We start from the raw sequence: 26116 nt of genomic DNA, 5'->3' as shown, positions 1-26116 counted from the left end.
ATCACCTCAGAAAGAAGGCATAGTTGAAGATTAAAATCAGAATATTGTTATGATGAAACTGACAACAGCAAGAAATCTAAAAAGAGACTCTTTGGGAAAACAATTTCGAAGATTAATTGGTAAAAAGATGGTGTTATTTCAGAAGCTCCCACAAAAAACCCCCAAAACTAACCCTCCAGAAGATGTTAAAAATAGAAACATATGAGTTTTGAGATTAACATTTCCAGTTGAGGGAATACCTAAAGAGAAAACATTTGAAAGTTGTTGCCTGAAAGGTCTTCAGTTATTTGTGAAGATTAAAAAAGGAATTGAGATTCTGTGTGAGGCTACAGGCTCTGCTGCTCAGAGAGCCTCTTTGTAATGAGTCTTCTGAATCACCTGTTTGCAATGCCAAGGAAATTATCTTCAGTATGAAAGCAGGATATTCAGGATCTTTCTGAACTGGTGAATAAGACTGAATTAGGGAATTGGTTGGGAAGAAGAAACACCTTACTTTGAGGGTCCAGTTTTCTCCAGTCTAATAATTATTCAGAACTTGAAAAATGTTTCTTTTTCCTTAAGTGGAATGTATAAATGTTGTGAAAGAGGTCACAGTTTTACTCACAAAGCCAAACTGGACATGCAGCTATTGAAATGATCTTATAAATGGTGATATGTCATGCCACCACTTCAATGAGATACACCAATACTTTTGTGCATATCAAGTACTAGGACAGGTTGCAATCAAGACCTGGTGTTCTCACATTGGTACTGCTGAATTTGCATACCACATGTCTAGGTGACCATTGAGATCACCGCTGTCATGTGAAAAAGAGGTCAATAAACAATTTAGATTTATGATGGATTTATTCCTCCACCCCTGCTCACGCTGTGTTATACCTTGCCAGGCATGTGTTTCACTGAAGCTCCTGTTACTTGTAAGAAATGTCAAATCCCTTTTCTCGGTTGACTTGCATGAAAATCTTATGGGACATGATATTATTCAGTAAGAGTAAGTGTGACAGAATCTGTCCCTTGTTATGAGGACACTGTGTCCTTTTTTTCTTTTTGGTTTTTTTTTTTTTTTTTTTTCTTTTGGAAAACGCAATAGAATAACCAGGGAAATTACTGAGTCTGATAATGATCAGCCTGGTGAGTGATTGAGACATCAGCTCACTAATTAGACCTCCTTACACTTGTTTGTGTTTTGTTCCTGTGCTCACAGTTCTGCAAAGTGTTTGATATATACTGTAGAATGGAAAAATGAAATGGTGTGTAGTGGCTATGATTGCCATTATGGGTAAGTAAATAACACTCTGAGACCTGTGGCAGTAATTATCTCTTCAAAAGCCTTCTTTTCCTGATAATTAAAGGCCCATTGGAGTCAGTGTCATTACTCCTACTGATTACTATAGGAACCAAACAGGCCCCTTGTCTTCTCCTCTGTTAACTGGAGGGTACCTTTCCCACCTTGTCCTAGCTGCATGCAGAGGCAGCAGTTTGTGGGGAGCACTGAAAAGAAAAAATAGGTCCAAGAAACTGTTTGTGACTCCCTGATTCAGAGCCAATAAGCCAATTAATCTGGCAGAGTGGCCTAGGAACAACCCTGTTTTATAACACAGGAAGAAGTAGTCTTACACAATTTACAGCATGAGTAACGAAAGTATAACTCATCTCCCTTCTTTCATCCATGTGTTGCCTACAGGATTCCCAGGGCTTTTCACTGGTACTTTAGGTGTGTGGAAGGAGATAAAATACTTTCTTGCAGATTCCTGCTAATGTAGTATTTTTCTGTGCAGAGACTTGTATCACAGGTCTCTGACTGCTTTGAGGCCAGAGTGCCTCAGCTGTATGTACAAGTAGAGAAACATCAGCAAATTTATGAATCCAGCCAATGAAGGCTTTTATCACAATCTTTTTTCAGTGTTTCATCTTACCCTTTGTTTGTTATAACATTGATAGATTAATGGATATTTTTTAATTAGCTTTCATGGACAGTGGCAAGAGTGGCTGGTTGTGTCCTGGTTGGGTAAGAAGAAATACATCAAGCTACTCATCTAGAGAAGTTATGTCAGATGGTGAATACTTCACATTGCTCTAATAAAAGCCATGGTTATTCTTCCTCATTCTTGTGTCTTACTTTAGTGCTGCTTTAGCTTCTCCTTTTTGAGCTTCTCAGAGCAGTCAGCAGATCATTGCTTACATAGCAACCCCTGAGGTCCGACGCATTGAGCCATCATCAACAGCTGCCATCAAAACTTGCTTTTTCCTCATGGTGGGCACCTCCAGCTTGGTATTTCTGTTGATCTCACAGCCTCTCTGACCCAGTGCATCCCTCCGATGCAGCAGTTGTCTTCTAGTAATCAGATGCTTCATCTCACACTGCTGTCCCACTTCTTAAGCTTGCTACCCTCCTGATGCCATTCACTTTGCACCCTCTCTCCTCTTCAGCTCTTGATTACCTCTGCTGCTTCCGTAGCTTGTGCTGAGATGCTGCCATGTGGAAAAAAGAGTCATGCCTTGTGACTGTCTTTCCCCTTTGTCCCTGGCTGGCACAGCAGTTTCGAGGCGCAGCTGAGACTGCCAAGATGGTTGTCCAGGGATGTGTGGGCACCCGATGCCATGTCAGGAGGTGTGGCATGAAATGTCTGAGCTTGGCTCCCATTTTCCACCATCTGTAATACCCAGAGGTTTCCAGCAACAGAGGAGTGACAACAGAGCTTCCTCTCCCTTTCCTTGTCAGATGTGCCTGGGGGTTCCAAGCCCTGCTCTTCCACCTGTGGGAGTGGGAGGCTGGGTTCAACAGGGAACCATTGCAAAATTCCTGTCTATGTACCTGCTGTGGTGGTGGGAACAACAAGTGATTTAGCTGCTCTAGCTGCACAAGATAAAAAAGAACAGAACCAAAACCCCTACTGTGTCAGAAAAATAGCACAGAAGTCACTTTATTTACTGTTTTAAGACCATGCTATCCCTGTAGTTCACTTCCAGTATAACACAAATATCCTCATGGGCTTGTGAACAAACCTTGCCCTTATTTTAATAATGGGGTTTGTATTTATATTTGTGAGTGGTATAACTTGTCCTTGAATGTGGTGGCTGAAGGAGTTGTGAGCTTTTTCTTGCTCTTTGTTAAATCCGCTTTTGTATGGAACACTTGCTACTATATTAATACATCTATAACCATGTGTTTTTTTGAGCATTTTCCTGGAAATTCCTTTTTAGCATTGTGCTGAATTCAACTTGATACCAGGCAGAGCCCTTGCCATTTGGCAGGAGAGGCCAATTTTTTGATTGATTATTAGACTTACGACATGTGAGTAAAATTTGCTATTGCTACTGCTATAAGCTGCTTCAAATCAGTAAAAGTATCTCAGATGTGCATTGTGAATCTTCTTATTAATAAGAACTTATTGCACGTGAGCCCCTGCAAATCAGAAGGTTATCAGGAGAAAAAAGGAAGTATAAGAAATGAATATTCTTAAGTAAGCTGTAAGCAGTTATAGAAAGTCCTCACTGAGAAAACAGATCATACATTTCTCAAAGAAACTATTTTTTTTCTAAGTTAAGAAGCTCTTATTAAAAATAAGAAAAATAAGCCTGAAGACAGACAGCAAGAAGAGTACTCCTCTTTCCCTGTGGAGATAGTTTAGCTTTTGATTATCACTTTTCAAATCCTGTTACCATTACCATGGCAAAAATACAGAATCCCACTCTGAATGAAAAACCTGTGGCAAAGGCAGAGTCTGGCAATGAGGTACAGCAATTGATGTACTTGTCTGCTGAGCTGGTGCCATGTCTGTTCCCAGATATGTCACTCACTTTCACCCTGTAAACACTATTGGCTTATGAAGGGTATCAGGTATGTGGTTTTCTCCTCCAGATGCTTGTTAGAATCACAGAGTAATTTAGGATGGAAGGGACCTGTCTAGAGGTCCTGCTCAAAACAGGGCCTACGCTGAAGTCAGGTACAGGTTAGATCACATTGCTCAAGGTTTTCACCAGTCAAGTTCTGAATATCTTCAAGAAAGAGTTCTCACAGCCTTTGCAGAAGAACTTGTTCTAGAGTTTGGCTAGCCCTTCTACAAGAAGATGACTTTTTTCTAACATCTAATCAGTATTCCAGTTGTTGCAATAGATGTCTCTTGCCTCTCATCTTTTTCATTATGCATCTTCAAGAAGAGTATGGCTCTGTCTTTTCTCTAGCCCACCGTTAGCTACTTGAAGACAGCAATAAGATCCCTCCCTTACCCTTCTCATCTTAAGACTGAGAAAAACATAGTTCTCTCAAACTCTTCTACATGTTTCTATAGACAACAGCATTAAAAAAAATGGGGGTTTTGGAAAGATGGTGGAAGGGAGAAAGCTCATTGATAGGTTTTCTCATATTAGATGGAATATATGCTTAAGAAATATTTGTTCAGGAACTAAAAATATCAATACATGGGGAGTGCAGGTTTAATTTTGTGTTTGTCAAAGGTCTGAGAAAGAGAGAAGGGTGCTTATTTTAAGCACACCTAGCTGTGTAACCCTACCTGAAATACAGATTTTCATGGCTCCTAGTTTGCCCTCATGTCTTCCAGTTACAAAGACAAGGAAGGGTTTATAAAACATGTCAATAGTATTCTGTTCTCAGCAGCTTTTCACCTAATAGAAGCATCCAAATCATCTCCCTCTCTTTTCTCTTCTCAAAAATCCTTCTCAGATATTTTTCTTCTGCAGAGGTTTTGGATACATATTCAGTGTAGTAGCTGATGTTTGCCATTGTGATAAACAGAAGATATTATCTCCTCGGCATGTGTTACAAGCCTATCACTCCCCACAATCTCAGCGTTTTATATAGCAATATTGCACTGCAAGCAGATATCTGTTTTGATCTTCAGGCACAAGTTAGAATATTTTCAACTCTACATATTTTAAAATATTCCACACAAGTGAATTTCTATGTTTTGAATTATTCCCCTCACAGGCATCAGTCTACATATTTAAAACCTGACCTCATTTTTCTGTTTTCTTCCTTTTTGATTCCTTCTCTCTCCATTTTATTAGTGATTGCAATGTTTTCTATTCTAATATAACCTGTAACATGCTGTTGATTCATCTAGTTATGGAAGATTTCAAACAATGAAGCAGCACTTCTTGCACTGAACTGGAATATGTCTGTCTTGTTCTAATCTATACTGACACCTTGTCAATATTGCTACTCTTTGCTATAGTCCTTCATCAAGTTCATTATTGCTCTAACTGACATTCCGTGCAAAATAAACTATAATAATTTTCACTCTTCAGAACAATTATTACCCTGTATTCTTAGACAGAGGAACATTTTGAATTGTGTTACCACAGGCACCAATACAGATAAACAGTCGCATATCAGTGAAAATGAGCTCATAAAAGTATAAGGAAACATTACCAGCTAATTAGGAATTAATGTTAAGCTCTAAATTGCCCCTCCAGATTAATGCAACTATATCATACTTGAAATGTCAGTACAACAATTAGAGACATCATCTTCAAAGAAGTTGCTAATATATATATTTTAAATTGCTAATGAGTTCAGGTATTTCTTCCTTTTACCCTCCATACTTTTGAGAATGTACATGTGGTTTTTCAATAATAGAATGAATACACTTTCAATTGAGATACTGTAACAAAAGCAGCTTCATCAAAGAAGGGCCATCAAATGATATCTGGACAAAATGGTGAATGTCTGAATTTCTTTGTGCCTGGTTATTTCTTTTCCCTTATTTCAACCTATCTTGTTGTTTGTTTAAAAATCCCACTAGAGGAGTTTTTCTAGTAAACAGACAGGAACAGCCATATGGGATTAGACAGAAAATGCCTTAAAGCTAAGTCTTTACTATCTTTTGAGGTAAGCTTTAAAGCCATCTTACTGTCAGTGTGCTGCTCCACATGGACTCCTTCATGCTCAGTCACAGGCACCTTGCATACCTTGCCTGCCTCTGCATGTAGGCAGACTGCTAGCATGCCTCTGTGTCCTGCACTACTCGCTCAATTAGAACAGGCTGTGGGATCTGAAGAGGTGTGAAGTAGCTGGTATACCATCTCTTACACAGCTAGGTATCAGATGCTTCAAAGGAGGGTTCATGACTAGTGGTGAACAGTTTTGAAAGCAGTTAGAATCACAGAAACAGAATAATTTAGGTTGGAAGAGACCTCTGGAGGTCATCTAAACCAATTCATTGCTCAAAAGATATCTATTTAGATAAGATTGCTGAGGGACATGTCTAGTCAAATCTTGAACATCTCCAAGGATGGAGATCCCACAACCTCTCTGGACACCTGTTCCAGTAACCGACCACTCTTATGGTAAAAATATTTTTCCTTATATCTAATTGGAATTTCCCATGTTCTAAGTTGTGTCCACTGCCTTTTTCCCTAATGCTGTGCACCTGAGAAGAGTGTGGCTCTACCTTCTCTGTATATTCTGATCAGGTAGATGTAGGCAGTAATACAGGTCTCCCTCCACGACGAAGGAAGACAGCTCTCTCACTCTGTCCTTCTACATCATGTACTCCAGTCCCTGGACAGCTTGGTGGCCCTTTGCTGGACCTGGTCCAGTGTGCCCGTGTCTTTCTTGCACTGGGAACCTAGAACTGGACATAGCACCTCAGATGTGTCTCGCCAGTGCTCAACAGAGGGAAATGTTCATCTCCCTTGACCTGCTGGCCACACTTTTGGCTAGTACATTCAAGGCTTTGTTGCTAGGGCATACTGATGTCTCATGTCTGACTTGTTGCCTTCTCGGACCTGCAGGTGCTTTTCTAGAGAGCTGCCTCCCAGACAGTCTCCTCCCAGTCTGTATTGTTGCATGGTTGCATGGGGTTATTTCATCCAAGATCTTGCAAACATTTTTGTTGAACTTCATGGGGTTCCTGTTTGCTCATTTCTCCAGCCTGTCCTGGTCTCTCTGAGAAGCAATCCTGCCTTCTGGCATATTGGCCATTCTTCCCGATTCAGTCTTGCCTGCAGACTTGCTAAGAATGCACTCTCTCCTGCCATTGGGATTGTAATGAAGACATTAAACAGCATGGGCTCTGGTGTCCAGCCCTGAGGGATGCTGCTGGTTACTGGCTGCCAGCTGGACTTTGCACCACTGATGACAACAGTTTGCTCCATCACTTTCTGAGGGACTGAGGTGAGGCTGATCAGCCTTTAGTTAGTTACCTGGATCCTCCATCTTGCTCTTCTTGAAGAGGTATGAAGACTTGCTGCAAATATTACTGCTTTGTAGCTCCTGTTGATTAATAATTGTTCTATACTTTAAACCATAAGATCTTATAATCCTCATAGATCATTCATAGTGTATACAAACTTTCACTAAATAAAAAGAATCCTGTAGATTTCTTGGCTCCAAAACCAATTTGGGTCAGCAAATTGCTGAGGGTAACTATACATGTAAATAGTTTAAGCTGTTCCTTTCAATTGTTGCTCCTGGATATCATCCAGTACTGATTTTTAGACATTAGGCTTCTCACTAACACATCTTTATGAGGTCCCTACAGAACACCTTACAATCTTCTCTCGTCTTGCCAAATGAAATAATTCTCTGCCATCTGCTAATTTGCCTGCCTCACCATTCTCATCTTCTCTCAATGATTTTATGCATATTAAAGACATGGGGTTCTACCATACATTGGTCTTATCATGTTCCTTGAGGTGATTTAGAAGACTGTATTTTTAAAAGGCTATTTTTAATTATTGTTTTGACAAGATTAACTGATAGTGAAATAAAGTACTGCGATCTGTAATTCCCCAGATCCCTACTACCTTTTTTAGTCCTAGAACATTTGCTACCCTGCAGGCCTCCAATATAGCTGCTCATTTTAACCAGAGATTGCATATTTTATTAGCTGTTAAATCCCTTCTGTCTTCAGCACCTGCAGAGTTGTTGGATAGGTACCAGCCAGTCCTAGTGAGCTGTTGCAGTTCAATTTGCCAGTTTGTTCCAGCTTCTCTTCTTGTACTTCTGTTTATCTTGACTCTCTGTTCCTGGCCTATGGTCACTACTTGAAATTTCTGATCCTGGATCAGTGAGTGTATAATTTTTTTGTGAAATGGCAGGAACGGATTATTCAAAGAATTCTTTTAGTTTATTTCCACTGTTGCTTCTTTTTAGTTTTTACTCATCTTGTCTTGAGATTTACTAATTCACTCATGACTTCCCATTTCTGTAACAGCTAAAAATTAATCAGGTTTGTGTTACATCCAGCAGTTATTCTTCACATTCCCTCTTTGCTCTACCTTCTTTCCTGCACATTGCTAGTGGTGGCTTGCTATTTTCCCAACTGACTTCTCTTGGGTCAAATTTCTTTCTTCTGAATGAGGCCAACTTCACTTCAGTAGATTTTTAACTTTGCTACCTACCCAGCTAATTTCCTTGGCTATTGGCTTGTTTTTTTAATCATCATGTATTTTATTTTTTTATTCATCATATCATTTTATCTATGAGGATAAACTTTTAAGGTATTTCCATTATGATAAGAAGAATTCAACTTTAGATAATGTTCTGGGGAAAATCCAAGTAATCATTAGCTGTCTAGAAACCCTGTTGCTCAGTCCAGCAAAGGTGCTTCTGTTAAGTAAGGATCAGTATGAACTTCATTAATGGAAACTGGAGAGGAAATATCAGGTGATGAGAAAATGAGAGATTTTCCAGAATGAAGTGTTTAAAGCAGTAACCCTGAAGTCAGCTTTAACATCTCCTACAGACAGCAAAAAATTCAAGACACTTGACAGTGGCCTTTAAGGTTAAGGATGAATACTGGGGGAGGAAAAAGACCCCCACCCACTCAAACGACACACATATAAAGCCAGTTTCTGGATTTATAGATTGCTATAGGGTACTGAAGGTGGTTATCTTGTTCAATTTGTGTAAATCTTTCTATGTGAACTTGCTGAACAGATGGAGAATCAGTAATGCTACTTGTAGCTACAGTGTAAAATATTTTACAGTGTAGCTACAGTGTAAAATATTAGATAACTTTCCTAAAGATTACTGATGATCTTTTGTGGTAATTACTCAGAAATCAACATATATTTGTGATTTTTAAGAGCAAAGCAACCTCGTATTTATACCTAGAAGGGAATACTTTCTCAATCTTAACCCTAGCCCAAGAGATCTGTTTTTCTAGCTTTGTTATTCCTGGCAACAACAAAAATCCACAAGGGCTTCTTTCTTCATAACCTACAGGTTTCTCTACCCTACAGCAATTCTGAGTACTTAATGAGCTAGTTTCTGAGCTAGATGTAGGAAGGAGATACATTTACAACAAAATAAAATTGCCAGTGGAAGTCTGAAAACTGAACAAGCTATCACTTTCTTTCTCTCCTCATTTTCATCATAATATCATAAATTAAGTTACCTTTTATTCTCTTGGAAAGGCCTTTATAGCTACAAATCCAAATAATTATAACATGAAGACAGTTCCTTCCTCCTACTAGCCATTAATTCAGTTTGCACCTCTGCCACGGGGTCTCAGCTGAAAAATAAAGCTTGGTGAAGAAAGTCACTCTCTTTTTGGACATTTCTGAGTTAGAAACAAAAATTTAACTTTTTGAATTGATAAACAGGAGTGAAAGAGCTTTTGGTAATTTTGTTTTCAGAATTCTGAAATGTTGAAGCTTTGCACCTCTCAGCTTCATTAATTAACCAGTTTGAACAAGCCCAGAACCACAGTCTGTGCCTTGGGAGGTTCCCTGACTGTTTTCAGGAGATCACTGATCCCAGTGTACCTGTGCTACACTGCATCTGGTAAATGCTGACCTGTATGATGTCTGCAAGGTGCTGCCCTGCAAAAATAGTGCAAAAGCTAAATCATTTCACAGGCAGTCAGAGAATGGCTGCTGTTCAGGAAGGATGAATGCTCCAATATTCATTATGTTACATCCTCAACCCTTCTCACATCTATGTGAGGTGCCTTCTGTGTAGTCTCTGTGGAGACTACATTTGTAGCCAACCACTAAACATGCTACACAAAGTGGGAATCTGCTTTGCATGCCGTCTCCCTTGGACTCATCTATTCTCTCTGGAAAATGGTATTTATTAACGGGTTTCTTTCCTGAATCTAGAGCTTGTAAAAATGGAGGTACTGTCAAGCAAAGAATCCAGATAGTCATTTTTTACACTGATTTTCTTGCTGATTTTTCAAGACAGATACTGGCCACAAGAGTGAGTTGGCTTTGATAGTTTTCCTCACTGGAAAACATGTTTCAAGAAATATATACATGAAATAGCAGTCTTCCTGCTTTTACTTTCCTAAGTGAAAAATTACCTTATTAATTATGAAATAGTAGTTTACACACAATTATTAAAAATCACCTTCATGGGCTGTTTTTCTTGCAAGTTTTACATATTTTGAGCATTTGTTCCAAACAAGAAGCAACTCAGGTTTCCTTCCAGGTATACTTTTTCCTCCCCCTTTACTGGTGGAATCACACAGCACTCCTTTCACAGCCTCTGCAGTCTGATATGTGCATGAGAGAACAAGCAGAAGGATTTCTATGCTTCAGGTGAAATGACTGGGGTAGCTGAAATGAATGATGATTACTAGCATTTCCATTGTGAAGTCAAGTGAGCAGAAAATGCTACAGCAGCAAGAATCCTTCAAACTAATGTAATCACTGGAACTGTAATTTTTAAAGGCCCTTATTTCATTATTCTAATGATGTGACCGCTGCCTTGATACCATTTTTGTGCTTTACATGGTCTAGGGCTGTGAAAAGCTAAAAGGTACATATGCACAATCTATTAGCATGTCTTAAATGCCTAATTCAGTACCTTGTTTCAGCACAATAGCATGGTGTTCTCATGCAATCTAAGTTCACTGGGGACCTGAAGCAACTGGTTTGTAGTGGAAAAAGAACAGCTGGCTGTGATTTTTGTGGAAAGAGAGCTGGAGAGCTGAACTTGCCTGTGAGAACACACATGCAGATGTTGCATCCATCTACAAGTGTTTGTTGAATAAACACCTGATTCTCCAATGAAGTTTTACAGAATTCTAAATTCTCTTCAGCAGACATATACTATTAGTTTAATAATTTATACAAAGTTTTGATATTCCAATAAAGTATTTCAAAGCAGCTTGGCTTTGTGTATATGACTCAGGAAGGGCTATTATACACATCCCAATTTAATGTCTCTCATGGCATTCTTAATGGGAACAATCAAAAATGTAAGGCAGTAGTTTAATATAATGCTTAATGTTGCTCAGCTTTAATTTTGAAAAGGAATTTATCAAAGCTCCTGTTAAAAAAAAAAATTTCTGTTTTAATTTTAAAATTTTGTTATTGGAGATAGGCAAGGTCAAGATCCCTCCATTGTCCTCACTCATTTAATTGCAGGCATCTCTACCATAAACATGTTCCAATGACTTGTCTTCTGAGTGTCCAAAATTAACCAGCTAGTTCACACTACCATCTGTCTTTTAGGATGTTGCGGCCATACCTCATTAGAAATAGGATATCCAGCCTCAGCTTGTGCAGTCTGTCAGGAGGAATTCCCCAGACTCTCCAATGCTTCTTGTAAATTGATTCTTTTACTCATTCATTATTCCCTGAATGTAAAGCATTTCCTGCAAAGGGTAAAAAGCAGAGTATACTAATGCCTCTTGGAAGCTAGAGGGAATTTCCTGACATATAATATGTTTACTTATTCACTCCAACGAATTCCTAAACCTAAAATGTAAAACTTTCATTAAAATGATGATTAGGAGTTTCTCTGTTGATCTTTCTATGATGCATAGAGTTTGAGAACATCACATGAATTAGAAACATTTCTTTTGTTTTACCAATGTTGTATATCTTTACATATTTTTTGTCCTGATGTTTTGAATTTAGAAGTGATAGTAGCTTTTACAATAAGAAGTTTATTGAGGACACCACTGCAAGATGGGATTTACTCGAACTCTCACTGCTTTGCATCCTAGTGATCTATTACATGAGAGTCTAGTAAGTCAGAATGGGCCAATGCGATACTTTCTCTACAAACTTGTCTGAGAAAAAAATCAAGCCCTTAATTTCATGCTTTTCAGACATCTTCAGTAATCCTGCTTCTTTCCGGAGATGAGATGGATAAGAAAAAGAAATCCATAAATAAAACATCTCAGTAATTATGAATTTGAATCATGTTTTCACATCTGACCCTTAGCCTGCCTTGTCTTTGCAGTGATGTAACTTAAGTAATACTTAATATAAACCTTGTCTAGGTTTATACTGAATTCTGACTAACACCAACAAAAGTTGAAAAGGAAAAAAAAGGACAAGTCTTAAGAAAAACAGGAGTAAACCACTGGGCCAGGCTGGAGTTGCTTGATGAAACTCCTTTTCAGAGAAATTCATGCTAGACAAAGGGAGGCTGACACAGTTGTTAGTTATTTGCTTTTTCAACACAATGAATCAACTTGGACATACAGAAATGAAGCCAAACCCACTGATAAATCCACACTGAGCCATTCTACCTATTCAGATTCTGAGTGTCTTCCTATTTAGTGAAAATCATCACAGAGAACACGCTATTACAAATCAAGCCAAAATTAATGCTGATAAATATGTGATCAGAGGAAGACAGAGTCCCCAGATAAAAGATTAATAATGGTCGAATGGTCTTAACATAATTCCTTTGATTCATGGGAGCATGGTTATAGCACAGGGCAATGCCATTGCTTTGAGATGAAACAAATGGCTCTGTATTGACAATTGAAGACAACAGATGTTCTGCAAACCAGTACTTCCACAAAGGGACAGTCTTGGAACTATTTTGTAAACAACCTAGTTTAAATTTTAATACTTGCACTTTAAGAATGGCTGTGTGACAGAAGCTTGTACAGATGGGTCCGGGAAGCTGTGCAATGCAAAGGGCATCTAACTGAATTTGGAAAGCCTCAAGCAGCCTGGTTTGTTGTTTGGAAAAGAAAGTCTGAGTGTACTTGCCTACGCTTGTATATTTCTTTGTGTGTGTCTTTGTACATACACATGAGAAAATTAGATTTTTTTTCTTAAAAATGCCTGAAAAGAGTTATATCAGTAGATAGATAAGCAAATAAATTATATATATGCAATTCTCTGAAACTTTTTTTCCCATTTGACTGTTTTCTTTCGTTAAATGATGAACTTATGAACGGATACTTAGTGAAAACATGTTTGAAAAGCAGCTGGAAAACTCCAGTGATATTGTAAAGCCACTGAATTTGTGTCCTCAGGGCCTGTCCCTCAGGTGTAATAGCCACAGTGTGCAGCTTACAAAGGTACATCAGAGCACCAGAGATCCTTACCAACTGAGCATTTTCTGATGGTTCACAATGAGAATGGCAAAACAGAGGTGCCATTTCAGGGAAACTGCTGTGATGGAAGGGTGTCCAGCACACAGCAGACACACCTACATCTGAGGGATCTAATTCTTGCCAACTCTGACTGCTTACTCTCAGGGGGCAATGAGGGCTGCTGACTCCCCAAGGGACTGGCGCTGCTGCAGCATCACTGAAGCAGGGATGGATGGCCCCAGGTTGGGTTGAAATGGGACTCCTGATCCTGTGAAGGGGGGTGGTGGTGGTGGTGGTGGTGAGCAGGTACTCAGGCCCTATTGGTGCCCTCAGTGCCCTGACAGTTGATACATCACTGTTTGCTCTTGGAAATCAGAGAGCTGTAGTGGGATTATCTTCACCTTACACAAAGCAATATCACTGGACATATTTCTAATATTTTCTCTCAGAATTTGCCCTGTTTTTAACTGTAAAAATTGCAGTACATAATTCTTTGATGAAGTGTCAACACCATTTTATCTTTCTTCCCCTCTCTTACCTGTGCAGAGTGGAGAAACCCCAAATGATGCTGCAGCAAGACCATATTACCTGTAAATCCACTGGGGGGAAAACATGGGTTAGTAAAGCACACTGAGAGGTCCTCTTGGTTCTCACTGCAGCTAGTGGTGTGCTCATAGTGGGAGTTCTGCTGTTATAAGTACTGTTTCTAGCTGTTGATCTACAAGGTGCTTTTCCAATACCCATTGAATGGGATCACCTGGAAAATCAAGACAAACCTGCACTTTTTCATTTTACACATTGGCTCTGATGGCCTCAGAAGATCTGGCAGCTTTATTTTGTAAGGATCTTTGTGAGTATCTATCATCTACACCATAAGTCATTGTCTTACCTGATAACTTCTACCTGGCTTAAGTATCAAGAAGAAAAGTACTTAAACCCTCTAAAAATGCCCCTTTCCAAAATATATCCCGGTGAAGAAAAAAATAAATCTCCTCTGGAGAAGGAAACTCTCTACTTTTTGGTTTTTTTTTTTTTTTTTTTCAGATTTTCTTTTGGCTTCTCATTTTCAAGGGCAAAGATTGCAGAAGGACTGAATGCTTTGAAGTTTTGCATAGCCTATGCACCTCTCTTTTATGAAACAGAAAAAAATATTGAAGCTATATACTTTTGAAGTCAGTGAACTTCTGATTTGCTTATGTCAGCTGTTAGCATCATGGACAGCCACATTTCCAGGCAGCACCCTGCTCTTCTGGTACACGTATGACTCAAAGGTCAAGATTTAACAAGGCTCTTATACATGTGTTTTAAACAGGAGAAATAGTCTGTTAATTGAGACTATATACAAGCAAACACAGTCATCCGGCCTTGAAGATGGAGATAATAATTTCTTTATTGAAATGGACATAAGCCATACTTTTAATCTCACTGAATAAGTGGGTTTTAAGAATGTACTTAAGTGCCTTTCCAGTTCTTCTCAGAGCTGGAGCCTTTGAGAATTAGTGTTGCTGACTTAGGAGCCCAGGAAAAAGCAAAAGCTTATTTATCTGTCACTTGTGAAGTAGGTAGATGAAAAATATTAGGCTGTTTCAGGTAGATTCTGGACAAAGAAGGAACTATTAAATCTCTCTTAGTAAAAGTAATATGTATGAAAAATGGATTACTGCCTATTTTGACTGATTTGAAAAAGAAAATATGGTGAGGTGAACCTGGTTATTGTCATACATAATACTGACTGAATGCCAATGAGGTAATGCACAGGCGAAAAAAAGAGAAATTAGACTAACCCCCAAATCTACATTACAATGCAGATTTTCCATTTCCAGAGAAACATTGTTTGAGATATATTTGTGTGGATCAAGAAAGGTATTGCTCTGGCCCTTAGGTAGCACATGCAGTAGTGTCACGTTACCTCCAGGGACAGCTCTAACAATTGTTGTGTTAGAGCCTTTCTCCTTCAAAGATAGTAATTTGCATTGGATTCAGATAAGGTTGCATCCTGAATGCAAATATGATCATAATTAATACAAGGAAGGGACAAGCATAATAGGGCACTATTATGGTTATACTGTAAAATCCATTACATTTATAGGAAGCTCCTGACAGAAATAGCTTGCCTTTTTAAATAGCACTAATGAAAAAAAGGAGGACAAAAAGTCATTGATAAACTGCCACCACCCCAATGTCCTTGCAATATTTTAGCCCAAAATAGCACATTGATGATGTATAAATCTATGGAATTACAATGGGGAAACATGAAGGGTACAAAAGCATGCATTTCCAAGGGCACTTCCATTATGCAACCCACTACTGTAAGTCAATAGACTTAATTCATTATGTCACTGTCTGATTATTAAAAGGGGAGGGTTACTGAGGGTTTTTGACTTTATTGATTTATCAAGGAATCAATGGGAAATTAACATATTAGGAGTTTTGAGACTCAGAATTATCCATCTTGCATTAGAGTTTCTCAATAATCAGATCAAAGTTTCAGTTTTCTTTGACAGAAGCAGGGGTGACTCTCAGCTGCTGTTGAAGTCAGTGGCAAAATTCCCGCAGATACTGGAGTGAGCTTTCATGGGATGACATTGAGGTTAATGTCGTTACCTATGTCTCTCCTCTCCTAAGGACAAATGACCTTAATTCTGGGCCAGGAATGTTGGCACTCATCCAGAAGGTGCTGCCAGCCACTCCCCTAAATCTTGCCCAGTGGCCTTGAGAAGAGACAACCTGCCTGTATGTCTGTCCTGGTGACTCCTGGTACCACAATGCGTTGTATTAGCCTTACCTGGCCTAGTGATATCTGCTAGACCTGTTCTGTGCTCACTGGTCTATGTGAGCCCAAAATTTAATTCTGTTGGCAGGAAGCTTGGGCCAGGATGCATCCATGGCCACTTAAGGAACACACTACTATCATCAGAGCTGCTTTTGATGGCCCAGTCTGCCTTAGTGACTTCTACACTGTACATGGGCCTGAGGTCCTGGAATAAGTATAAATGCTCTTGATTTGGCTGTGGTCACATCCAACCCCATACACTAAATGAAGAGTGAACAGATTGTGGAGGCACTGTTATCAGCTGAATGGCAAGCTGTGGTGGCAGACTGATGTGGGGTTTTGACATGAGCCACAGGAGAGATATGTATGGCTAAAAAATTAACTGCTGGCTCTAGCAGATATCATGTACTTTAATAGCAGTTAATATTAGTAGCACTAAAAATAGTAATATTAATGTAACAATTCTAGATTTGAACACATTTCTTCAATTTTAAAATTAAATTAATTTTAGTTTAAAATAAAATCCTACAGAAGGTGATCCTTTATGCAACAAATTTAAGACATTCTGTAAGAGCAAGGGCTCACAACTGCAGCCTCAAGAGCACATTTGATTTAATGCTAAGTATTATTTGCTTTCACTCTGGCAGATATAATTCATGGCTCTCTAACCTCCTCAGAGTCTAATTTGCCTTAATTTATCATTAAAATAATGAATCAATTATTTTCTAGCTGTGTCACGTATCTATAATTCTGATCAAGAACATACTGCATGGGATGAGTCTGCACTAGTAGGCAAATGCTGGGGCTGACTTTGTTATTTCTGCCTCTGTGGGGTTTTTTTGTAACAGAAGGCTCGTCCTGGCACATCTTGATGTTTTGGGCAGTATCCCAGTGGAATTTAACTGGACTAGTTGCATAACTGAAGTGGACACCATTTGGTCCAGTCAGATCCATGTGTGCATTCAACATGAAGTATAAAGATTCACCATTTCAGTATGTGCCTGAGCTTAAAATTTCTGGGAACTGAGACAACGAACTCTCCAGCCTATTCTTTGTTTTGCAGCAGCTTGTATTCACAACTCTGACAGTCCTGAGTTAGGGAACATTTCTGAATACCATCAACTGCTTAAATATAATTTATTTTCCTAGCCCTTCTCTTTGGACTGGTCTTTTCAGTATTTGGGTTGGTTTTTTTGTTTGTTTGTTTGTTTGTTTTTAAAAATCTCTTTTCTGTGTTACAAAGCATTCCAGGTACTCTGGTAAAAAGACAGGTAAGTGCCTGTCAACAGGATTAAAAGAACCTAGCTATTCCCTGACACACAAAACAGGCGGCTTTCTGAGTGTTTTATTAGTGATGCTCGCAAGTGAATGAAGAGCAGTCAAGCCAGACTGAGAATCTAAAACTCACAGAATAGAGAGCCTTAGCTAGGCAGGAGTGAGCTATGCAAAATGTAAGCTGAAAAACAAAGGGCTGGCGCTAGTGATACACACAAGAGCTAATTTAAGAAAGTCCCAAATCATGCCTTTTCAGAGACAGTGACATTGTCTTGTTAGTATGATGGTACCTTAAGTCTTTTTCTTTGAAGACACCGAATTATATTGTAACTTCTCTCTGCTGTGGCTGCAGTTAATTTTCAATTCAGTATTTCATTTTACCATGTTACATTTTACACAATCATGTAAAGTATTTTAATACTTACTGCTAGTGCTGTATCCCACTCCATTCCATGTTGCGTTTCAAGTTCAAGATGGGTTGATTATACTGTGGCAAAAGCTGCTATTGTAGGATACTTTCTGGTAGATCACCAATCATCATGGAAAGCATTTGCACATGGTATTTCCAAGCAAGGGATTGTGTGTATGTCCCTGAATTAAATAGGCACGGCAAACTGTGGATGTTTGTGAGAGGGCAGAAAGAGGCCTGAAAGTGGAACACTGACTTCAAAAAATGGGTTTGGGAAAAGCCTTGTGAGTCTTGCCATTTGCTGGAGCAGATGGAGAGTCAAGGCATGGTAGGATAGAAGTTATTGAGGGAGGGAAGGCACCCGGAGAAGACACTGCTGTCATGGCACAAGACCAAGGAAAATCATGAACAACCAGATCTTGTAGGGGCCAGGCTTCTAAAAGCTTGCTTTCTTGATCCATAAGAGACTCGATACATCTGGCTTCCTTCAGCAAATGAAAGAGGGACATGACAAGGTGAAAGGGAGAGAAAAGTTGGGTCTGTTGATTTCTTATAGACCACAGAAACTGAAGAACAAAAGAGCTCAGCGGGACTAAGCACTCTGGCCCTCAGGGCATGATATCTCTACTACAGTTATGCACAGATGCTCTCCCTGTCACTCAGGCTGGAAAAGCCGGACAGCAGGCCTGGCATATGTACAAACGCCTGTTCTCAGTTTATTTAAATGTATACTTATTAGAGGGTTTTGTGTACTGAAGGCTGCAAACTTGTTTTGCAATACCACCGTGTTTTGGAGTGAAAGAAAGATCATCTTGTCGACATCCCAGTGTTCTTTCAGGCTGGCTCTGCCCCAGGGAGCCCTGCAGATGGCCCTTGGCATCTGTGAGGGGATGAACCAGCTCCCCAGCACAGACCTGACACTGCCTCTCTTTGCTCCCCTTGCTGATGATGAGTCACTGATGGGGGACAAGTTCACTTTGGTTCAGCTGCTGTGAGATGTTGCAGCTCATTTAAACCAACAGACTGTATGTACAGGGTAAGTAGGTAAGTAGGATTTCTTTCCTTTTTAGCTCTCCAGTCAGTCTGAAATAGAGGGGTCTTTATGCTCTACACTCCTGTGCATAGAGGTATGCTCGCAAATGCATTCATACATTTAGTGGACAGAAAGTACAATATATCAGTCCTTCTTCTTGTTGGTCTACATTTAAGACACTGAGTGAAAGGAAAATATGTGTTAATGGCACAGTGTGTGGGAAAAAAAGTAGGCTGCAATGACTAAAATACTACTTTTCAGGGAAAGTAGCTACCATATGAAATATTTCATAATCCAGAGGAACCTCACAGATCTCAGTTTATCCATCTCTCAAAATATTGTACATGTAAATCATCTGCTTAAGATATGTGTGATTCAGCTTGTACTTGAACTTGTTCCTTACCTTGTCAGTTGCAATATGGAGAGATTCCAGAGAAATAAATATATTCCAGAGTGGATATTCCACAAATAATGAAAACTCTGATGTGCTGAAATTTGACAAAGGACATAATTTCCACTAAAAATATTGTTTATAAGACTAAACAATAGGAAGAGCACATCGGTATATTTGATCAGACAGTGTTTCCTGAATGACAGAGTCTTCTCTGATGTATGTCATTAAAAAAAATATTTTTATATATGAAATTATGTATTATATAACCCTACCAAATAGTCAGACTGAGATTTTCTTTTGCAAAAATCTGATTTCAATCATTGCACTTGGGATTAGAATTTCAAAACCGGACTTTATACAGTTTTGTAGAAGTCCTCCTCAATTGAGACTTACAGAGCAAGACATTGTATGTGTTCTGTTGCCAACACAAGAAACTTCCACAGGGTCAGAAACTGTATTGAGAATATAGTAGCAACAACATGCTTTAATGGGCACCTACCATATCTTGTTTCCAATGCTTATAAACTGAGTATTTGGGATCAAAATGAAAAAAATAATAAAATTGGACTATGTCTGTCCCCCCAAAAAGTGTTGCACAACCAGAGCTTTTTCCGTAGTTGCAATGGTGAGTCTTGACTGCTTGTCATGGCTAGTGACAAAATGGCAAAGAAAGAGGAGTATGAATCAGCTTAAGAGATGGAGAAACAGAGGTACTGTGAAGCTGAGATTTTTTTCAGGCCCTCACAGGCTGATGGAAGATCTGAGAATATATTCCAGAGTGGATGTTCTGCAAATAATGCAAACTCTGATGTGATGGAATTTGACACAGGACATCATTTCCACTAAAAATACTGTTTGTAAGAGTAAGTATAGAGAGAGCACTACACTATATACATTTTAGAAAATAATCTGAGAAAATCCTGTTTAAAAGCTACATAAAACAGTTGTGTGCCAAAACATGCCCTGTCTTACAAGTGTAAAATCAGCAGGATTTTATTATCTTCTATGGAATCTGGTTATATTTTTCAAGTGATTTGAGGCCTCATGGTCAGAAAATATAGATATTATATGGTATAAGTGTAATCAGAAGAAAGCTTGAGATGCTGAATTTCTCTTTAGATCTTTCTCTCTCCTGAACTTAAAGTACTGCAGGCTTGAGAAATGTCGGACTACAACAGCGAGGGGGACTCTTCCCTAACCAAGCACCCCCTTGGGTGTAAACATGATTCTTTGCATGAGCTATTTATAGGAATATGATCTGTGGCAGAACATCAGCCCCAGATACTACACTATATACTACTTAGCAAATAATCTGAGGAAATCCATTATTATTGTAGGATTCTGTGGGTATAACTAAGTAATAAGTGTGAATTCCTGTGTGACAGAAAAACATACATTAATATTTGGGTTTCTGTCAGCAATAGGCAAAGCATTTACCAAAATTATGAAGGAGAACAAAGGTCATCTTTCATTTGTACAAAGAGATTTTAATTAATCTAATTAATTTCTATATCCCGTTGTTTCTGGCAATAATGAATACAGAATTGTGCCAAACATATACTATGAATCTGATACAAAAAGCTTTGGCAGCTTCACATTGAATAATTCACAGCAACACGCTGAACCCTAAGAACTGCTCCTTCTGTGACGCTGTAGTGCAAATTAGAAAGATAAATTGGAATTTAACTGGGCTGGATAAATGAACCCATTACCAAGGGTTTAGTTCATTGTCATTTTGAGATGACAGTTAGACAAAAGATCTGTATTTTACTTGATATTACAAATAAGTCATCATTCTAGAATTTTTCAAGCAGACGTGTCTTTGGAATTATTAATTTACTCATTCTCATTATTTTAGTATGTCTAGGCAACATTTTTCAGGCTGTGCTATAAGCAGAAACACAAACAAGCAGGATGCCTGTGCCATGGTAGGAGTCCATTGCAAGGTCATGGATAGCCAGAAATACTCCCTTCCAGCTTCTGTGCTTGCATCACTGCCTTTCTTCAGTTCTTCTTTTTATCTGCCTGTGAGAGTTATTTGGGCAGGATTCACATGTTACATTCAACAAATCACATAAAGATGATTTTGAAAAATAGGTGCCATTGTGCCATCATCATCATGATATGTAGCATAGATATTTGCAAAATTCTTCTTATTCCCCTCATTTTCAACATGTCAGCAACTGCTATACGGGTTGTCTGTGACCAATCATGGTCCATGCTTTGTAGGAATCCCCTATGACAGGTTTATATATTATCAGGGATTAAAAGAAATGTCTGAATTTCTCCTCTGGAGGGAGCCTAAGTCCTGAGTCATGGGTTTGTCTGATTTTTCCTTCAGTGAAACAGAGACCAATGAATTCCCCAATTCCCAGGATAATTTCTAGAATCAAAAAGGGAAAACTACTCTTATGCTGACTTGAGGCAGTGTTGACTGACTGATATGTATCAGATATTCAACTTCCAAGCAGCTATCAATATACCCACACACTGTCTGTCAATATCATGGACATATGCAGACCCAAAGCCATGATGGCTGATGGGTGAGCAAGTACTTCTCACAGGTCCAGAAAACTGTGTTGCAGATCAGGAAAACCTCTGCCAGGAAAACAAGTTCTTCAAACAGAAGCGATTACCAAATGCAGCCATATAACATGTGGGCTTCCTCTAGACCATCACTGTAAAAACTCTGAGTAAAGACACCTTCATCATTTATTTATGTTGATATCGTCTCAGAAATCTTATATGGAGCAGTTATACTCAGTCTTCTTTTAATCACTGGTATTGAAAATTTTCCAAAGGAGAATTACAATTTTAACTACTCAGTCCTTTCACGTCTTATGGGTTATCTTTTTGAACATTTCCCAGAATGGTCATTATGTCCTTTCACCCTGAACTATCTTTCTGAACCCCAACAGGTAGCTAGAACTACACCTGATCTGCAGGCACTGTGACTGACCCTTTAACCCATGCATTATCCCCAGCTGTAACAGAAAGCACACTTGAAATTCACCTCCAATGTGTTCTCATCACTCCCTATAAACAAATCAATCACCTGCTTGCCTTTTCCCTGAAATTACAGTCACCACTAAAAGAAGAGGAATCTGCATTTATTAGATCTTTTTTGGAGCTTGGCTTTATTACCCTGACAAGAACATACCATTTCAGGCTGTCACTTCTTGCACATTCAGCTGTAGATGGGTTTCCTAAAGGTCATCTGATCCCAAAGAATGTCAGTATAGATTGAAAAACATCTAAGAGTGTAGCTCTCCATCGAGACAACAAGGCTGACTGAAGCAGAATTCAGAGGTCATTTTCTTCTGCTATCAAAAATATGCCAAATCAGAAACCTTCAAAGCAGTGACATGGTGTAAGTCCTAATCTTTACAGAACATTAGGAACTGGAATTAGGTACTGGGTCAGGTGCCAAGTTTAGGAGGGCAATACAATAACCAGTGTCCAGCAGAAACCATGGATAGTCCTTTGTCTCATCTTCCTTTGTGAATGTCTACAACAGGACATATGCTCAAGAGTATCTGCAAAAAGTTATGCTGCAGCAACCATGGTTCTTCAAAGCTCTGTATTCACTGAGCCTCTGTCTTTCACTGCTTTTTGAAGAATTGCAAGGATACAGAGTTTTTCTGCTGTTCTGCCATCAAAATCCTTACACAAGAACATAATGAAGCTGAAGACACATGTCCAGCCATGATTAGCCAAAAATATGTTTTTTTCAAAACTTCAGAGAGTGCTACCTGCAAGGTAGCATCTTAGTGGCATTAGAAGGAGGAGCAAGACATTCTTCAAAGATACTTGAAACATGGATTTGGTCTTATTGACTCCACACATGGAAGGTAATTGAAATCTCTGTACACCACTACTACCTCTGTGATCTGAAAGCTGTCCTTGAGAGACTGAGATTTATTGCTCAAAGAATGATTTAGAGACAGAGGGCCTCATAGATCAGCTCCATTCTATGCCCAGGCTCTATATGAGAAGGTTTGTCTACTTGAAACCTTTGCTCAACACCACAAATACTTCTAATTGTGCAACTCCCATCAGGGGAAACTGCCAGCTGCTGAGAGAGGTCTTTGTGAAGTTCCCAAGTGGGAGTAGAAAAGCCATGCTAAAGAAGGAAAGTGTGTAAAGAAGCATTTTGCACCAGCATTTGATTCCCCCTACTGCTTTTTTTTTCTTTCTTTCTGACAATATAAAAGAGCATTCTCACACGTAATACAGTCCTACATCTCTCTGTCATTCGCTATACTGTCTCTGGTCTAAAAGCATGTCAGAAGAATGGACAAGAGGAGAGTTTACTGGGCTGAAGACTTTTCTGGTTGCTGTCACCTGTGAAGAAATCCATAGGAATATGTCAGACAGCCAAGGAGATGAAATTCACACATGCTAGTGTTGTGCCCTTGTTTGGGATGCCCAAGAGTTCAGGAAGCATATTTTCTCACCTTCCACTAAGGCTAAGGTGCAGCGAACAATCCTGTGTCTTGCAGGAGAAGCTTCTGAGATCTGTGTTGATCACGCTGCATACAATAGGATGTAAAACAAATCCAAAGCTTCTGAGTAACCCAAAAGAATCTGGTATAGAAAAAGAATATGGAGTCTGCCTGCTTATTCTTGCATATAAGAGAATAAAGCGATCAAGAATGATTTATTGAAGATTACTTTAGGTATTAATTCTCTGTAGTAATCGCTGCAGGCTTCCCCTTACGCAGTTAACCATACTGAGTCTATTGACATTAAGATGTCTGAAATTATGAATCTATCTTGTTTATATTGGCTGATTCCTCTGTAACTCTGTAAAATTCAGTATAAAAATATAAATATGTGATTTCTATATATAATGTTGTATAACATATAATTTTTACTCCTTACACATTTTTTGTTCTTGTGTTTATATTCCATGCAGTGATTAAAAGCTGTGGAACAATAGCAAATTCTTGCTTGCTTTCTCCTTTCAGGAGTGCAGCAGTGGTGGATTAGAAAACCAAAGAAAGGAATATGATGTTCCTTGAGCCAGGGATAACAAGTTGTCACTGTATGTGGTGCAACAACAATTGTGCTAGAAAGTAAAATCCAAGTTTGTAATCAAAGCAGGAAAGGTTGCTTACGAAGGGCAATACTGCGATGTTTTGAAATGACATAGTAGAACATTTGTGTTTTCAGAAAAGAGCAAAACCAAGTAATTCAGTTATTATTGTGTTACTGTAAGAAAGATGTAAGGAGTTGGGATCGTACAAAACACAAACTCCCATTTTATCAAAGGTTATATAGAAACCTTGTATAGAAGAAAACCTTTCTGAGTAGCAGCTGGTGTCTAGACTGTCTCTTCTCTCCCATATTTTCCTGTTGAATGTTGTAACCTTATTGATATAATTGCTCCTAAGCCTGATTTATTTAGAAGAGATGAAAGGGGAATGTTCACAAATTTAGTTTTGTACAGCTGACTATGGCGCAGAGGTCAGTAGGCCTCAAGCTAAGCATGTGTTAGCATATCTTTTTTCTGAACTAAGGCTGATAAAACCACTGACTATATTGTTAGTTTCCAACTTTTGGCACTTTTTACTGTATTTATAAACTTAAAATAGAGTTTATACTAACTTCACTTTAAATTCTTGATAGCTGCCAGGCTTGATCATGTTTTGCAAGTGTTTGTAAACAAGCAGAGAGTATGGTTTTATTTGTGTAGCATTTGTGGAATAGATGGATTCATACAGATTTAATGTGAAGATGCATACTTGTCCACAGACATGAAATTTGCTAGTTGTTATTCATCATTCTTCAGCTTAAAACATGGGAATAAGAATAATACCTTATGAATTCAGTTATCTGTCAGATGCCTGGAGCAGTCAATCAATCATGTTAAAATAGACATTTAAAAGGATTGAGTTCTAAACTGTGAAAATCTAATTTGAATAAGCAAATCTTTAACACAGATTTGAAGGGATATGCCTTGTTTTCATGCTTTATGTATTTGTGAAAGGCATTTCTACTCCATGAATGTAAAGCTTCTGGTCTTACCCTCCTCAGACGAAACAATGCTGAACAAGAGAACCAAGTCATCTGCAGTATGTTGAGAAAAAGCTGCCTGTCCTTCAGGGTGATCCAACAGGGTACTTGCTTTATGGGGTCAACTACTCAAATGGCTAAGGGCTGCCTGGGAGGTAATGAGCACTTCAATGTTTATTAAGGCATATGGGCCTCAGTCTCCTCTATACTAATGCTGTTGGATTTGAATGCATCTTTAAAGTGAGGGCAGCTACTTTTACACTCTCTTTAAAGCATCTTTAAAGAACAATTGGACCCTATGAGAAGCTGGGTGCATTTAGCACCCTTCAGAGTCAGCTTCCCTGCCATTTTCTGATTCTCACTTCAGCTTGAAAACAAGTTTGTGCAGTTCCATGTAGAGATCATTTTATAGATTTAGAAATCTATAAAGAAAATCGCAGAGGGGCCAGGAACTGCAGAGATCAGTAGAATCACAGCTCCTGTATAACTCGTGACACAGTGCAGCAGGGGGTGCAGTCACATGCAATCCAATTTCTTTGGAAAGATGACGGAAGACAGGTTTTATCATAAGCACACCACTCTACTTCTCAAATGCAAATATGGATCTCCATAATTTACAGATTAGTGTTCTTTTAAGGTTTATTTTTTATTCTCTCTCTGTCTCTCTGTACAATTGTGTAGACATGCTGTCTGAATAATTGCAACAGGACCTTATGTTTGGAAGAGAGATCTAGATTATGCTGTGAGCCTTCCAGTAAGTTTGCACACTGTGAGCATGTCAGCAATTTCCATTTCCAATCACCACAAGGAGAACTTTCTCTCATAAACAACCTATTTCCCAAACTCAGAAACCTTAGATAGGGGTTGTCTGTTTTCACTTACACTGAGGATGGCCAAATCCATTCAGACAAAAGATCTGGAAGAAGCATTTATCAAAAAACCTCAGTCAGCTCTG

Source organism: Strix uralensis, chromosome 2, assembly GCF_047716275.1.
Source record: "Strix uralensis isolate ZFMK-TIS-50842 chromosome 2, bStrUra1, whole genome shotgun sequence".
Taxonomy (NCBI): Eukaryota; Metazoa; Chordata; class Aves; order Strigiformes; family Strigidae; genus Strix; species Strix uralensis.
The sequence above is the reverse complement of the archived record's forward strand: the minus strand, read 5'-3'. Positions refer to the sequence as shown.